The sequence below is a fragment of the Dendrobates tinctorius genome, unplaced genomic scaffold (genome assembly GCF_039654945.1).
Source record: "Dendrobates tinctorius isolate UK_male_01 unplaced genomic scaffold, ASM3965494v1 ptg000475l, whole genome shotgun sequence".
Taxonomy (NCBI): domain Eukaryota; kingdom Metazoa; phylum Chordata; class Amphibia; order Anura; family Dendrobatidae; genus Dendrobates; species Dendrobates tinctorius.
Genome location: NW_027362137.1, coordinates 408,914 through 426,819, shown reverse-complemented (window position 1 = coordinate 426,819; position 17,906 = coordinate 408,914).

The window sequence follows — 17,906 nt, the reverse complement described above, 5'->3', positions numbered from 1 at the left end:
CACTGATCTCCCACAAAGAAGAGATGAGTCCACAACCCCAGCAGATATGCTTCATACCCGCATCAGGATAAAACGTCACTGATCTCCCACAAAGAAGAGATGACTTCACAACCCCAGCAGATATGCTTCATACCCACATCAGGATAAAACGATACTGATCTCCCACAAAGAAGAGATGAGTCCACAACCCCAGCAGATATGCTTCATACCCGCATCAGGATAAAACGTTACTGATCTCCCTCAGAGAAGACATGACTCCACAACCCCAGCAGATATGCTTCATACCCACATCAGGATAAAACATCACTGATCTCCCTCAGAGAAGAGATGACTCCACAACCCCAGCAGATATGCTTCATACCCGCATCAGGATAAAACGTTACTGATCTCCCACAGAGAAGAGATGGCTCCACAACCCCAGCAGATATGCTTCATACCCGCATCAGAATAAAACGTTACTGATCTCCCTCAGAGAAGAGATGACTCCACAACCCCAGCAGATATGCTTCATACCCACATCAGGATAAAACGTCACTGATCTCCCTCAGAGAAGAGATGACTCCACAACCCCAGCAGATATGCTTCATACCCGCATCAGGATAAAACGTTACTGATCTCCCACAGAGAAGAGATGACTCCACAACCCCAGCAGATATGCTTCATACCCGCATCAGGATAAAACGTCACTGATCTCCCTCAGAGAAGAGATGACTCCACAACCCCAGCAGATATGCTTCATACCCGCATCAGGATAAAACGTCACTGATCTCCCTCAGAGAAGAGATGACTCCACAACCCCAGCAGATATGCTTCATACCCGCATCAGGATAAAACGTCACTGATCTCCCTCAGAGAAGAGATGACTCCACAACCCCAGCAGATATGCTTCATACCCACATCAGGATAAAACGTTACTGATCTCCCTCAGAGAAGAGATGACTCCACAGCCCACACAGATATGCTTCATACCCGCATCAGGATAAAACGTCACTGATCTCCCTCAGAGAAGAGATGACTCCACAACCCCAGCAGATATGCTTCATACCCGCATCAGGATAAAACGTTACTGATCTCCCTCAGAGAAGAGATGACTCCACAACCCCAGCAGATATGCTTCATACCCGCATCAGGATAAAACGTTACTGATCTCCCACAGAGAAGAGATGACTCCACAACAACAGCAGATATGCTTCATACCCGCATCAGGATAAAACGTTACTGATCTCCCACAGAAAAGAGATGACTCCACAACCCCAGCAGATATGCTTCATACCCACATCAGGATAAAACGTTACTGATCTCCACCCTTGGAGAAGAGATGACTCCACAGCCCCAGCAGATATGCTTCATACCCACATCAGGATAAAACGTCACTGATCTCCCTCAGAGAAGAGATGACTCCACAACCCCAGCAGATATGCTTCATACCCGCATCAGGATAAAACGTCACTGATCTCCCTCAGAGAAGAGATGACTCCACAACCCCAGCAGATATGCTTCATACCCGCATCAGGATAAAACGTTACTGATCTCCCACAGAGAAGAGATGACTCCACAACCCAAGCAGATATGCTTCATACCCACATCAGGATAAAACGTTACTGATCTCCACCCTTGGAGAAGAGATGACTCCACAGCCCCAGCAGATATGCTTCATACCCACATCAGGATAAAGCGTTACTGATCTCCAACCTTGGAAAAGAGATTACACCACAACCCCAGCAGATATGCTTCATACCCGCATCAGGATAAAACGTCACTGATCTCCCTCAGAGAAGAGATGACTCCACAACCCCAGCAGACATGCTTCATACCCGCATCAGGATAAAACGTCACTGATCTCCCACAAAGAAGAGATGAGTCCACAACCCCAGCAGATATGCTTCATACCCGCATCAGGATAAAACGTTACTGATCTCCCTCAGAGAAGAGATGACTCCACAACCCCAGCAGATATGCTTCATACCCGCATCAGGATAAAACATTACTGATCTCCCTCAGAGAAGAGGTGACTCCACAACCGCAGCAGCTATGCTTCATACCCACATCAGGATAATGCGTTACTAATCTCCAACCTTGGAAAAGAGATTACACCACAACCCCAGCAGATATGCTTCATACCCGCATCAGGATAAAACGTCACTGATCTCCCTCATAGAAGAGATGACTCCACAACCCCAGCAGCTATGCTTCTTACCCACATCAGGATAAAACGTTACTGATCTCCACCCTTGGAGAAGAGATGACTCCACAACCCCAGTAGATATGCTTCATACCAGCATCAGGATAAAACATTACTGATCTCCCTCAGAGAAGAGATGACTCCACAACCCCAGCAGATATGCTTCATACCCACATCAGGATAAAACATTACTGATCTCCCTCAGAGAAGAGATGACTCCACAACCGCAGCAGCTATGCTTCTTACCCACATCAGGATAAAACGTTACTGATCTCCACCCTTGGAGAAGAGATGACTCCACAACCCCAGCAGATATGCTTCATACCCACATCAGGATAAAACGTTACTGATCTCCTCCCTCAGAGAAGAGATGACTCCACAACCCCAGCAGATATGCTTCATACCCGCATCAGGATAAAACGTCACTGATCTCCTCCCTCAGAGAAGAGATGACTCCACAACCCCAGCAGATATGATTCATACCCACATCAGGATAAAACATTACTGATCTCCCTCAGAGAAGAGATGACTCCACAACCCCAGCAGATATGCTTCATACCCTCAACAGGATAAAACGTTACTGATCTACCTTGGAGAAGAGATGACTCAACAACCCCAGCAGATATACTTCATACCCACATCAGGATAAAACGTCACTGATCTCCTCCCTCAGAGAAGAGATGACTCCACAACCCCAGCAGATATGCTTCATACCCTCAACAGGATAAGATTTTACTGATCTCCTCCCTCAGAGAAGAGATGACTCCACAACCCCAGCAGATATACTTCATACACTCAACAGGATAAAACGTTACTGATCTCCCTCAGAGAATAGATGACTCCACAACCCCAGCAGATATGCTTCATACCCGCATCAGGATAAAACGTTACTGATCTCCACCCTTGGAGAAGAGATGACTCCACAACCCCAGTAGATATGCTTCATACCCGCATCAGGATAAAACGTTACTGATCTCCCTCAGAGAAGAGATGACTCCACAACCCCAGCAGATATGCTTCATACCCGCATCAGGATAAAACATTACTGATCTCCCTCAGAGAAGAGATGACTCCACAACCGCAGCAGTTATGCTTCTTACTCACATCAGGATAAAACGTTACTGATCTCCACCCTTGGAGAAGAGATGACTCCACAACCCCAGCAGATATGATTCATACCCACATCAGGATAAAACATTACTGATCTCCCTCAGAGAAGAGATGACTCCACAACCCCAGCAGATATGCTTCATACCCACATCAGGATAAAATGTTAAAGATCTTCTCCCTCGGAGAAAAGATAACTCCACAACCCCAGCAGATATGCTTCATACCCGCATCAGGATAAAACGTCACTAGTCTCCACCATCAGAGAAAAGATGACGCCACAACCCGAGCAGATATGTTTCATACCCCGATCAGGATAAAACGTTACTGATCTACCTTGGAGAAGACATGACTCCACAACCCTAGCAGATATGCTTCATACCCGCATCAGGATAAAACGTCACTGATCTCCTCCCTCAGAGAAGAGATGACTCCACAACCCCAGCAGATATGCTTCATACCCACATCAGGATAAAATGTTAAAGATCTTCTCCCTCGGAGAAAAGATAACTCCACAACCCTAGCAGATATGCTTCATACCCGCATCAGGATAAAACGTCACTAGTCTCCACCATCAGAGAAAAGATGACGCCACAACCCGAGCAGATATGCTTCATTCCCACATCAGGATAAAACGTTACTGATCTCCTCCCTCAGAGAAGAGATGACTCCACAACCCCAGCAGATAAGCTTTATACCCGCATCAGGATAAAATGTTACTGTTCTCCCTCGCAGGAGAGATGACTCCACAACCCCAGCAGATATGCTTCATACCCGCATCAGGATAAAACGTCACTGATCTCCCACAGAGAAGATTTGACTCCACAGCCCCAGCAGATAAGCTTCATACCCGCATCAGGATAAAACGCTACTGATCTCCCACAGAGAAGAGATGATTCCACAACCCCAGCAGATATGCTTCATACCCACAGAAGGATAAAACGTTACTGATCTCCTCCCTCAGAGAAGAGATGACTCCACAACCCCAGCAGATATGCTTCATACCCGCATCAGGATAAAACGTCACTGATCTCCTCCCTCAGAGAAGAGATGACTCCACAACCCCAGCAGATATGCTTCATACCCACATCAGGATAAAACGTCACTGATCTTCTCCCTCAGAGAAGAGATGACTCCACAACCCCAGCAGATATGCTTCATACCCACATCAGGATAAAACGTTACTGATCTCCCTCGCAGGAGAGATGACTCCACAGCCCCAGCAGATATGCTTCATACCCACATCAGGATAAAATGTTACTGATCTCCCTCGCAGGAGAGATGACTCCACAACCCCAGCAGATATGCTGCATACCCACATCAGGATAAAACGTTACTGATCTCCCTCAGAGAAGAGATGACTCCACAACCCCAGCAGATATGCTTCATACCCACATCAGGATAAAACGTTACTGATCTCCCTCAGAGAAGAGATGACTCCACAACCCCAGCAGATATGCTTCATACCCGCATCAGGATAAAACGTTACTGATCTCCTCCCTCAGAGAAGAGATGACTCCACAGCCCCAGCAGATATGCTTCATACCCACATCAGGATAAAACGTTACTGATCTCCCACAGAGGAGATTTGACTCTACGGCCCCAGCAGATATGCTCCATACCCACATCAGGATAAAACGTTACTGAACTCCTCCCACAGAGAAGAGATGACTCCACAACCCCAGCAGATATGCTTCATACCCGCATCAGGATAAAACGTTACTGATCTCCTCCCTCAGAGAAGAGATGACTCCACAACCCCAGCAGATATGCTTCATACCCGCATCAGGATAAAACGTTACTGATCTCCCACAGAGAAGAGATGACTCCACAACCCCAGCAGATATGCTTCATACACACATCAGAATAAGACGTTACTGATCTCCTCCCACAGAGAAGAGATGACTCCACAACCCCAGCAGATATGCTTCATAACCGCATCAGGATAAAACGTTACTGATCTCCTCCCACAGAGAAGAGATGACTCCACAACCGCAGCAGATATGCTTCCTACCCGCATCAGGAAAAAAACGTTACTGATCTCCCACAGAGAAGAGATGACTCCACAACCCCAGCAGATATGCTTCATACCCACATCAGGATAAAACGTTACTGATCTCCTCCCACAGAGAAGAGATGACTCCACATCCCCAGCAGATATGCTTCATACCCACATCAGGAAAAAATGTTACTGATCTCCTCCCACAGAGAAGAGATGACTCCACAACCCCAGCAGATATGCTTCATACCCACATCAGGATAAAACGTTACTGATCTCCTCCCTCGGAGAAAAGATGACTCCACAACCCCAGCAGATATGCTTCATACCCACATCAGGATAAAATGTTACTGATCTCCTCCCTCGGAGAAGAGATGACTCCACAGCCCCAGCAGTTATGCTTCATAACCGCATCAGGATAAAACTTCACTGATCTCCTCCCTCAGAGAAGAGATGACTCCACAACCCCAGCAGATATGCTTCATACCCTCAACAGGATAAAACGTTACTGATCTCCTCCCACAGAGAAGAGATGACTCCACAACCCCAGCAGATATGCTTCATACCCTCAACAGGATAAAACGTTACTGATCTCCTCCCACAGTGAAGAGATGACTCCACAACCCCAGCAGATATGCTTCATACCCACATCAGGATAAAACGTTACTGATCTCCTCCCACAGAGAAGACATGACTCCACAACCCCAGCAGATATGCTTCATACCCTCAACAGGATAAAACGTTACTGATCTCCTCCCACAGAGAAGAGATGACTCCACAACCCCAGCAGATATGCTTCTTACCCTCAACAGGATAAAACGTTACTGATCTCCTCCCACAGAGAAGAGATGACTCCACAACCCCAGCAGATATGCTTCATACCCGCATCAGGATAAAACGTTACTGATCTCCCACGGAGAAGAGATGACTCCACAACCCCAGCAGATATGCTTCATACCCGCATCAGGATAAAACATTACTGATCCCCCTCCGAGAAGAGATGACTCCACAGCCCCAGCAGATATGCTTCATACCCTCAACAGGATAACACGTTAATGATCTCCATCAGAGAAGAGATGACTCCACAACCCCAGCAGATATGCTTCATACCCATATCAGGATAAAACTTTACTGATCTCCACCCTTGAAGAAGAGATGACTCCACAGCCCTATCAGCTATGCTTCATACCCGCATCAGGATAAAACATTACTGATCTCCCTCAGAGAAGACATGACTCCACAACCGCAGCAGCTATGCTTCATACCCACATCAGGATAAAACGCTACTGATCTCCTCCCTTGAAGAAGAGATGACTCCACAACCCCAGCAGATATGCTTCATACCCACATTAGGATAAAACGTTACTGATCTCCTCCCTCAGAGAAAAGATGACTCCACAACCCCAGCAGATATGCTTCATACCCGCATCAGGATAAAATGTTACTGATCTCCCTCAGAGAAGAGATGACTCCACAACCCCAGCAGATATGCTGCATACCCGCATCAGGATAAAACGTTACTGATCTCCTCCCTCGGAGAAAAGATGACTCCACAACCCCAGCAGATATGCTTCATACCCGCATCAGGATAAAATGTTACTGATCTCCCTCAGAGAAGAGATGACTCCACAACCCCAGCAGATATGCTTCATACCCGCATCAGGATAAAACGTTACTGATCTCCCTCAGAGAAGAGATGACTCCACAACCCCAGCAGATATGCTGCATACCCGCATCAGGATAAAACGTTACTGATCTCCTCCCTCGGAGAAAAGATGACTCCACAACCCCAGCAGATATGCTTCATACCCGCATCAGGATAAAATGTCACTGATCTCCCTCAGAGAAGAGATGACTCCACAACCCCAGCAGATATGCTTCATACCCGCATCAGGATAAAACGTTACTGATCTCCCTCAGAGAAGAGATGACTCCACAACCCCAGCAGATATGCTTCATACCCTCAACAGGATAACACGTTACTGATCTCCCTCAGAGAAGAGATGACTCCACAACCCCAGCAGCTATGCTTAATACCCATATCAGGATAAAACGTTACTGATCTCCACCCTTGGAGAAGAGATGACTACACAGCCCCATCAGCTATGCTTCATACCCGCATCAGGATAAAACATTACTGATCTCCCACAGAGAAGAGATGACTCCACAACCCCAGCAGATATGCTTCATACCCACATCAGGATAAAACGTTACTGATCTCCCTCAGAGAAGAGATGACTCCACAACCCCAGCAGATATGCTTCATACTCGCAGCAGGATAAAACGTTATTGATCTCCTCCCTCAGAGAAGAGATGACTCCACAACCCCAGCAGATATGCTTCATACCCACATCAGGATAAAACGTTACTGATCTCCTCCCACAGAGAAGAGATGACTCCACAACCCCAGCAGATATGCTTCATACTCGCAGCAGGATAAAACGTTACTGATCTCCTCCCTCAGAGAAGAGATGTCTCCACAACCCCAGCAGATATGCTTCATACCCGCATCAGGATAAAACGTTACTGATCTCCTCCCTCAGAGAAGAGATGACTCCACAACCCCAGCAGATATGCTCCATACCCGCATCAGGATAAAACGTTACTGATCTCCTCCCTCAAAGAAGAGATGACTCCACAACCCCAGCAGATATGCTTCATACCCACATCAGGATAAAACGTCACTGATCTCCCTCAGAGGAGATTTGACTCCACGGCCCCAGCAGATACGCTTCATACCCGCATCAGAATAAGACGTTACTGATCTCCTCCCACAGAGAAGAGAGGACTCCACAACCGCAGCAGATATGCTTCCTACCCGCATCAGGAAAAAAACGTTACTGATCTCCCACAGGGAAGAGATGACTCCACAACCCCAGCAGATATGCTTCATACCCACATCAGGATAAAATGTTACTGATCTCCCTCGCAGGAGAGATGACTCCACAACCCCAGCAGATATGCTTCATACCCACATCAGGATAAAACGTTACTGATCTCCTCCCACAGAGATGACTCCACAACCCCAGCAGATATGCTTCATACCCACATCAGGATAAAATGTTACTGATCTCCTCCCACAGAGAAGAGATGACTCCACAACCCCAGCAGATATGCTCCATACCCGCATCAGGATAAAACGTTACTGATCTCCTCCCTCGGAGAAAAGATGACTCCACAACCCCAGCAGATATTCTTCATACCCACATCAGGATAAAATGTTACTGATCTCCTCCCACAGAGAAGAGATGACTCCACAACCCCAGCAGATATGCTTCATACCCACATCAGGATAAAATGTTACTGATCTCCTCCCACAGAGAAGAGATGACTCCACAACCCCAGCAGATATGCTTCATACCCACATCAGGATAAAACGTTACTGATCTCCTCCCTCGGAGAAAAGATGACTCCACAACCCCAGCAGATATTCTTCATACCCACATCAGGATAAAATGTTTCTGATCTCCTCCCTCGGAGAAGAGATGACTCCACAGCCCCAGCAGTTATGCTTCATAACCGCATCAGGATAAAACTTCACTGATCTCCTCCCTCAGAGAAGAGATGACTCCACAACCCCAGCAGATATGCTTCATACCCTCAACAGGATAAAACGTTACTGATCTCCTCCCACAGAGAAGAGATGACTCCACAACCCCAGCAGATATGCTTCATACCCTCAACAGGATAAAACGTTACTGATCTCCTCCCACAGAGAAGAGATGACTCCACAACCCCAGCAGATATGCTTCATACCCTCAACAGGATAAAACGTTACTGATCTCCTCCCACAGAGAAGAGATGACTCCACAACCCCAGCAGATATGCTTCATACCCGCATCAGGATAAAACGTTACTGATCTCCCACGGAGAAGAGATGACTCCACAACCCCAGCAGATATGCTTCATACCCGCATCAGGATAAAACGTTACTGATCTCCTCCCTCAGAGAAGAGATGACTCCACAGCCCCAGCAGATATGCTTCATACCCGCATCAGGATAAAACGTTACTGATCTCCTCCCTCAGAGAAGAGATGACTCCACAACCCCAGCAGATATGCTTCATACCCGCATCAGGATAAAACGTTACTGATCTCCTCCCTCAGAGAAGAGATGACTCCACAACCCCAGCAGATATGCTTCATACCCACATCAGGATAAAACGTTACTGATCTCCCTCCGAGAAGAGAGGACTCCACAACCCCAGCAGATATGCTTCATACCCACATCAGGATAAAACATTACTGATCTCCCTCAGAGAAGACATGACTCCACAACCGCAGCAGCTATGCTTCATACCCATATCAGGATAAAACTTTACTGATCTCCACCCTTGAAGAAGAGATGACTCCACAGCCCCATCAGCTATGCTTCATACCCGCATCAGGATAAAACATTACTGATCTCCCTCAGAGAAGACATGACTCCACAACCGCAGCAGCTATGCTTCATACCCATATCAGGATAAAACTTTACTGATCTCCACCCTTGAAGAAGAGATGACTCCACAACCCCAGCAGATATGCTTCATACCCGCATCAGGATAAAACATTACTGATCTCCTCCCTCGGAGAAAAGATGACTCCACAGCCCCAGCAGATATGCTTCATACCCACATCAGGATAAAACGTTACTGATCTCCCTCAGAGAAGAGATGACTCCACAACCCCAGCAGATATGCTTCATACCCACATCAGGATAAAACGTTACTGATCTCCCTCAGAGAAGAGAGGACTCCACAACCCCAGCAGATATGCTTCATACCCACATCAGGATAAAACGTTACTGATCTCCCTCAGAGAAGAGAGGACTCCACAGCCCCAGCAGATATGCTTCATACCCGCATCAGGATAAAACGTTACTGATCTCCTCCCTCAGAGAAAAGATGACTCCACAGCCCCAGCAGATATGCTTCATACCCACATCAGGATAAAACGTTACTGATCTCCTCCCTCAGAGAAGAGATGACTCCACAACCCCAGCAGATATGCTTCATACCCGCATCAGGATAAAACGTTACTGATCTCCCTCAGAGAAGAGAGGACTCCACAACCCCAGCAGATATGCTTCATACCCACATCAGGATAAAACGTTACTGATCTCCCTCAGAGAAGAGAGGACTCCACAGCCCCAGCAGATATGCTTCATACCCGCATCAGGATAAAACGTTACTGATCTCCTCCCTCAGAGAAAAGATGACTCCACAGCCCCAGCAGATATGCTTCATACCCACATCAGGATAAAACGTTACTGATCTCCTCCCTCAGAGAAGAGATGACTCCACAACCCCAGCAGATATGCTTCATTCCCGCATCAGGATAAAACGTTACTGATCTCCCTCAGAGAAGAGAGGACTCCACAACCCCAGCAGATATGCTTCATACCCACATCAGGATAAAACGTTACTGATCTCCCTCAGAGAAGAGAGGACTCCACAGCCCCAGCAGATATGCTTCATACCCGCATCAGGATAAAACGTTACTGATCTCCTCCCTCAGAGAAAAGATGACTCCACAGCTCCAGCAGATATGCTTCATACCCACATCAGGATAAAACGTTACTGATCTCCCTCAGAGAAGAGATGACTCCACAACCCCAGCAGATATGCTTCATACCCGCATCAGGATAAAACGTCACTGATCTCCTCCCACAGAGAAGAGATGACTCCACAACCCCAGCAGCTATGCTTCATACCCATTTTAAGTTTATGCTTAGAACATACAACACTGCCCTTCACCTCTCCAAACAAACCTATTTCAACACCCTCATCACCTCACTGTCCAATAACCCGAAACGTCTCTTTGACACTTTTCATTCTCTACTCAATCCAAGAGTACAGGCCCCAACCACGGAGCTCCGAGCTGACGATCTGGCCAATTACTTCAAAGAAAAAATTGACCAGATCCGACAGGAAATTATCTCCCAATCACCTCATACCATGCACTGTCCTCCCTCCCCCACTGCATCTAGCTCACTCTCTGATTTTGAACCAGTCACAGAAGAAGAAGTAAGCAGGCTCCTTGCATCTTCTCGCCCAACCACTTGCACCAGTGACCCATTTCCGTCACATCTCCTCCAGCCCCTTTCCCCTGCTGTCACCACTCACCTAACTAAAATATTTAACCTCTCTCTCTCTTCTGGTATTTTTCCCTTCTCATTTAAGCATGCCATCATACATCCACTACTTAAAAAAACCATCCCTCGACCAAAACTGTGCCGCTAACTATAGACCTGTCTCTAATCTTCCCTTCATCTCTAAACTCCTGGAACGCCTGGTCCACTCCCGTCTTATCCGCTATCTCTCAGAAAACTCTCTTCTCGACCCTCTCCAATCCGGTTTCCGCTCTTTACACTCCACTGAAACTGCCCTCACTAAAGTCTCTAATGATCTGCTAACAGCTAAATCAAATGGTCACTACTCCATGCTAATTCTCTTGGATCTCTCTGCAGCATTCGACACTGTGGATCATCAGCTCCTCCTCACTATGCTCCGCTCCATCGGCCTCAAGGACACCGTTCTCTCCTGGTTCTCCTCCTATCTCTCCGACCGCTCCTTTACTGTATCTTTTGCCAGTTCCTCCTCCTCTCATCTTCCAATTACTGTTGGGGTCCCCCAAGGATCGGTTCTAGGTCCCCTCCTCTTCTCCTTGTACACTGCCCCTATTGGTCAAACAATCAGTAGATTTGATTTCCAGTACCATCTCTATGCTGATGACACCCAATTATACGCTTCTTCTCCTGACATCACGCCAGCCTTTCTAGAAAACACCGGCGATTGTCTAAACGCTGCGTCTAACATCATGTCCTCACTATATCTGAAACTGAACCTGTCAAAGACTGAACTCCTGGTGTTTCCTCCCTCTACTAATGTACCTATACCCGACATTGCCATTTCTGTGTGTGGTTCCACTATTACTCCCCAGCAACAGGCCCGCTGTCTTGGGGTCATACTTGATTCCGAGCTTTCCTTTGCCCCCCACATTCGATCACTGGCTCGCTCTTGTCATCTGCACCTCAAAAACATTTCTAGAATTCGACCTTTTCTTACCTTTGACTCTGCAAAAACTCTTACTGTTTCTCTTATTCATTCTCGTCTCGACTATTGTAACTCTCTTCTAATCGGTCTCCCTCTTACCAAACTCTCCCCCCTCCAATCTGTCTTGAATGCTGCAGCCAGGATCATATTCCTCACCAATCGTTACACCGATGCCTCTACCTTGTGCCAGTCATTACACTGGCTACCCATCCACTCCAGAATTCAGTATAAACTTATTACCCTCACTCACAAAGCCCTCCATGGCTCAGCACCACCCTACATCTCCTCCCTTGTTTCAGTATACCACCCTACCCGCGCCCTCCGTTCTGCTGATGACCTGAGATTAGCATCCTCAATAGTCAGAACCTCCCACTCCCGTCTCCAAGACTTTACACGTGCCGCGCCAATTCTTTGGAATGCACTTCCCAGGTCAATACGATTAGTCCCCAATCCCCACAATTTTAAGCGTGTCCTGAAAACGCATTTATTCAGACTGGCCTACCACCCCAACACATTAACCTAATCTATCCCTGTGTGGCAGAGCCAAAAGTTTTACCATAACCAGGTTCCCTGCATCATGTTCCCACATGCTTTATGCCTCCATTAGCCCTCTGTGTCTGTACTGTTACACACTTAACATTATGACTGGTCCATACAATCAGGGTAACTGTTACCACCCACCTTTCGTGTCTCCCTCTTTCCTCATAGACTGTAAGCTTGCGAGCAGGGCCCTCACTCCTCTTGGTATCTGTTATGATCTACTGTATGTGATTATTGTTATGCTGTAATGTCTATTGTCTGTACGAATCCCCTCTGAAATGTAAAGTGCTGCGGAATATGTCAGCGCTATAAAAATAAAATTTATTATTATTATTATTATTCATACCCGCATCAGGATAAAACTTTACTGATCTCCACCTTTGAAGAAGAGATGACTCCACAACCCCAGCAGATATGCTTCATACCCGCATCAGGATAAAACGTTACTGATCTCCTCCCTCAGAGAAAAGATGACTCCACAACCCCAGCAGATATGCTTCATACCCGCATCAGGATAAAATGTTACTGATCTCCCTCAGAGAAGAGATGACTCCACAACCCCAGCAGATATGCTTCATACCCGCATCAGGATAAAACGTTACTGATCTCCTCCCTCAGAGAAGAGATGACTCCACAACCCCAGCAGATATGCTCCATACCCACATCAGGATAAAACATTACTGATCTCCCTTGGAGAAGAGATGACTCCACAACCCCAGCAGATATGCTTCATACCCGCATCAGGATAAAATGTTACTGATCTCCCACAGAGAAGAGATGACTCCACAGCCCCAGCAGATATGCTTCATACCCGCATCAGGATAAAATGTTACTGATCTCCCTTGGAGAAGAGAGGACTCCACAGCCCCAGCAGATATGCTTCATACCCGCACCAGGATAAAATGTTACTGATCTCCCTTGGAGAAGAGAGGACTCCACAGCCCCAGCAGATATGCTTCATACCTGCATCAGGATAAAATGTTACTGATCTCCCTTGGAGAAGAGAGGACTCCACAGCCCCAGCAGATATGCTTCATACCCGCATCAGGATAAAACGTTACTGATCTCCCTTGGAGAAGAGAGGACTCCACAGCCCCAGCAGATATGCTTCATACCCGCATCAGGATAAAACGTTACTGATCTCCCTTGGAGAAGAGAGGACTCCACAGCCCCAGCAGATATGCTTCATACCTGCATCAGGATAAAACGTTACTGATCTCCTCCCTCAGAGAAGAGATGACTCCACAACAACAGCAGATATGCTTCATACCCACATCAGGATAAAACGTTACTGATCTACCTCAGAGAAGAGATGACTCCACAACCCCAGCAGATATGCTCCATACCCGCATCATGATAAAATGTTACTAATCTCCCTCAGAGAAGAGATGACTCCACAGCCCCAGCAGATATGCTTCATACCCGCATCAGGATAAAACGTTACTGATCTCCCTCAGAGAAGAGATGACTCCACAACCCCAGCTGATATGCTTCATACCCACATTAGGATAAAACGTTACTGATCTACCTCAGAGAAGAGATGACTCCACTATCCCCAGCAGATATGCTTCATACCCGCATCAGGATAAAACGTTACTGATCTTCCTTGGAGAAGAGAGGACTCCACAGCCCCAGCAGATATGCTTCATACCCACATCAGGATAAAGCGTTACTGATCTCCCACAGAGAAGAGATGACTCCACAACCGCAGCAGATATGCTTCATACCCACATCAGGATAAAACGTTACTGATCTACCTCAGAGAAGAGATGACTCCACAACCCCAGCAGATATGCTTCATACCCGCATCAGGATAAAACGTTACTGATCTCCCTCAGAGAAGAGATGAATCCACAACCCCAGCAGATATGCTTCATACCCGCATCAGGATAAAATGTTACTGATCTACCTCAGAGAAGAGATGACTCCACAACCCCAGCAGATATGCTTCATACCCGCATCAGGATAAAACGTTACTGATCTCCCTCAGAGAAGAGATGACTCCACAACCCCAGCAGATATGCTTCATACCCGCATCAGGATAAAACGTTACTGATCTCCCACAGAGAAGAGATGACTCCACAGCCCCAGCAGATATGCTTCATACCCGCATCAGGATAAAATGTTACTGATCTCCCACAGAGAAGAGATGACTCCACAACCCCAGCAGATATGCTCCATACCCGCATCAGGATAATACGTTAGTGATCTCCTCCCACGGAGAAGAGATGACTCCACAACCCCAGCAGATATGCTTCATACCCGCATCAGGATAAAACGTTACTGATCTCCCACAGAGAAGAGATGACTCCACAACCCCAGCAGATATGCTTCATACCCACATCAGGATAATACGTTAGTGATCTCCTCCCACAGAGAAGAGATGACTCCACAGCCCCAGCAGATATGCTTCATACCCGCATCAGGATAATACGTTAGTGATCTCCTCCCACGGAGAAGAGATGACTCCACAACCCCAGCAGATATGCTTCATACCCGCATCAGGATAAAACGTTACTGATCTCCCACAGAGAAGAGATGACTCCACAACCCCAGCAGATATGCTTCATACCCACATCAGGATAATACGTTAGTGATCTCCTCCCACAGAGAAGAGATGACTCCACAATCCCAGCAGATATGCTCCATACCCGCATCAGGATAATACGTTAGTGATCTCCTCCCACGGAGAAGAGATGACTCCACAACCCCAGCAGATATGCTTCATACCCACATCAGGATAATACGTTAGTGATCTCCTCCCACAGAGAAGAGATGACTCCACAGCCCCAGCAGATATGCTTCATACCCGCATCAGGATAAAACGTTACTGATCTCCCTCAGAGAAGAGATGATTCCACAACCCCAGCAGATATGCTTCATACCCACATCAGGATAAAATGTTACTGATCTCCTCCCACAGAGAAGAGATGACTCCACAGCCCCAGCAGATATGCTTCATACCCACATCAGGATAAAACGTTAGTGATCTCCTCCCACAGAGAAGAGATGACTCCACAGCCCCAGCAGATATGCTTCATACCCGCATCAGGATAAAACGTTACTGATCTCCCTCAGAGAAGAGATGACTCCACAGCCCCAGCAGATATGCTCCATACCCGCATCAGGATAAAACGTTACTGATCTCCCACAGAGAAGAGATGATTCCACAACCCCAGCAGATATGCTTCATACCCGCATCAGGATAAAACGTTACTGATCTCCCACAGAGAAGAGATGACTCCACAACCCCAGCAGATATGCTTCATACCCACATCAGGATAATACGTTAGTGATCTCCTCCCACAGAGAAGAGATGACTCCACAGCCCCAGCAGATATGCTTCATACCCGCATCAGGATAAAACGTTACTGATCTCCCTCAGAGAAGAGATGATTCCACAACCCCAGCAGATATGCTTCATACCCACATCAGGATAAAATGTTACTGATCTCCTCCCACAGAGAAGAGATGACTCCACAGCCCCAGCAGATATGCTTCATACCCACATCAGGATAAAACGTTAGTGATCTCCTCCCACAGAGAAGAGATGACTCCACAGCCCCAGCAGATATGCTTCATACCCGCATCAGGATAAAACGTTACTGATCTCCCTCAGAGAAGAGATGACTCCACAGCCCCAGCAGATATGCTCCATACCCGCATCAGGATAAAACGTTACTGATCTCCCACAGAGAAGAGATGATTCCACAACCCCAGCAGATATGCTTCATACCCACATCAGGATAAAGTGTTACTGATCTCCCACAGAGAAGAGATGACTCCACAACCCCAGCAGATATGCTTCATACTCGCATCAGGATAAAACGTTACTGATCTCCCTCAGAGAAGAGATGATTCCACAGCCCCAGTAGATATGCTTCATACTCGCATCAGGATAAAACGTTACTGATCTCCCACAGAGAAGAGATGACTCCACAACCCCAGCAGATATGCTTCATACCTGCATCAGGATAAAACGTCACTGATCTCCCACAGAGAAGAGATGACTCCACAACCCCAGCAGATATGCTTCATACTCGCATCAGGATTAAACGTTACTGATCTCCTCCCACGGAGAAGAGAGGACTCCACAACTCCAGCAGATATGCTTCATACCCGCACCAGGATAAAACGTTACTGATCTCCCTTGGAGAAGAGAGGACACCACAGCCCCAGCAGATATGCTTCATACCCGCATCAGGATAAAACGTCACTGATCTCCCTCAGAGAAGAGATGACTCCACAACCCCAGCAGATATGCTTCATACCCGCACCAGGATAAAACGTTACTGATCTCCCTCAGAGAAGAGATGACTCCACAACCCCAGCAGATATGCTTCATACTCGCATCAGGATAAAACGTTACTGATCTCCCTCAGAGAAGAGATGACTCCACAACCCCAGCAGATATGCTTCATACCCGCATCAGGATAAAACGTTACTGATCTCCCTCAGAGAAGAGATGACTCCACAGCCCCAGCAGATATGCTCCATACCCGCATCAGGATAAAACGTTACTGATCTCCCTCAGAGAAGAGATGACTCCACAACCCCAGCAGATATGCTTCATACTCGCATCAGGATTAAACGTTACTGATCTCCTCCCACAGAGAAGAGAGGACTCCACAGCCCCAGCAGATATGCTTCATACCCACATCAGGATAAAACGTTACTGATCTCCCTTGGAGAAGAGAGGACTCCACAGCCCCAGCAGATATGCTTCATACCCGCATCAGGATAAAACGTTACTGATCTCCCTTGGAGAAGAGATTACACCACAACCCCAGCAGATATGCTTCATACCCGCATCAGGATAAAACGTTACTGATCTCCCACAGAGAAGAGATGACTCCACAGCCCCAGCAGATATGCTTCATACCCACATCAGGATAAAATGTTACTGATCTACCTCAGAGAAGAGATGACTCCACAACCCCAGCAGATATGCTCCATACCCGCATCAGGATAATACGTTAGTGATCTCCTCCCACGGAGAAGAGATGACTCCACAACCCCAGCAGATATGCTTCATACACGC